Below are 1,337 nucleotides of genomic sequence, written 5' to 3' on the forward strand. Positions count from 1 at the left end.
CTATGCCTGCTTTATACAGAGCTAGAGGCATTTGGGCAACTGCTCTGCCAAGGCAAGCATCTTTTTCCAGACAAACACAAACAGTCATTTGCCATACCCATGTCTTGGCTTGTGTGGGAGAGCTCCTGGCTGCCAGTCCCCTCAGCTGCCTATTAGTAAATCAGTGTTATTCTGTGGTCAGGGCTGAATGCTGGAGAGTTTGCATCTTTGGTGAGATCCCCCAGACATTAAAAAGAGGAAAGCTATTGAATAATATGTTGCCAAGTGGGAAGCTGCGTGCTGTGTAGGAGGAGCACTCTTTCATTTCCACTTTCAGCCGGAGGCTTCCTCATACTGATTTGTGTACTTCAGACCGGCTCTATAGAGAACGTTTCTCCAGCACCCAGAGGAAGTTGGGCCGGCTGAATGCTGGGGCCTTTCCCAGCTGCAGTTAACCAGTGCTCTGAACTTTGCCCACAAAGAACCACCTGAGCTGGGAAGGGAATGCAGCCTCTGCGATTACTACATCCCGGGAACTTGGGCTAGGAAACAACTCGGGACTTCCCCAAATGAAGTCACATGGCTTTGAGAGATGATCGCTGCAGTCTCCTGAGATAAGGTTTCCAGTTTCTTCAAATCAGAGGCAGTGGTGATGCATAGGGGTGCATGTGCATCCCCTGAGAGCGCTGGTGCACCCCCTGACAGCCAGTGTTCCCCGCTTAGGCGACGGGGGGCAGGGCAGGGCAGGGCAGGTGAGGGCACCGGCCGGGGGTGGGGAAAGAGACTGTAGTAGAGACCGAGGAAGGACGGCAAGGCTAGTAAAGCCTTGTTCCCAGGCAACTAAGATAGGTATCAATACTGATACAATGAATGCAGTGGTTCTTGCTTCCTGAAAAGACCCATACCAGTGCCAGTATCTCTGCCTACTGGCTTTCTGGATTGGGAGGGGTTTAGTTTGGTGTGGCTTGGTTTTTATATTTGCGGGGCCATCGGATCAGACCCGGCCTACCTGCCTTCCCGGATCTTCCATATTAACGAGACCACCCCTTTGTGGGGCCAAAGGGTGACAGATACTAACTCATTTCTTGGGCCAACAAACGCAACACCAGGATCGGAGTGACGTGGGGGTCAAGATGTGACCGTATCCCCGTCCTCCAGCTGTTCCCGGGAGAGCCGGCATCCAACCAAGGCTCAAGCGGCGCCGGCTCCCCGAGCGCGCCTGCCCTCCGCCCTGTGCCTGCTCCCCGCTCCGGGACGGGCGCAGCTCTGGCAACGAGCCGAGGGGCCGGGACCGCACCCCCGGGCTCGCCCGGAGCCTCCCCGCAGCCGAGGGGCGGCCCCGCGCCCCCCCCGCTTCC

The 1,337-nt window shown here is 56.5% G+C and overlaps 1 protein-coding gene across 1 annotated transcript in view; it reads left to right on the top strand.

Moving 5' to 3' along the window:
* The first annotated feature begins 579 nt into the window (after window positions 1-579).
* Window positions 580-1,337, top strand: part of SRC (SRC proto-oncogene, non-receptor tyrosine kinase) — a 70,620-nt gene continuing 69,862 nt past the window's right edge. The window contains exon 1 of the mRNA XM_025191340.1: window positions 580-598. The gene's annotated coding sequence lies outside the window, so the exon portion shown is untranslated. The remainder of the gene's footprint in view (window positions 599-1,337) is intronic.

This window comes from Alligator sinensis, unplaced genomic scaffold (assembly GCF_000455745.1).
Source record: "Alligator sinensis unplaced genomic scaffold, ASM45574v1 scaffold76_1, whole genome shotgun sequence".
NCBI lineage: Eukaryota > Metazoa > Chordata > Crocodylia > Alligatoridae > Alligator > Alligator sinensis.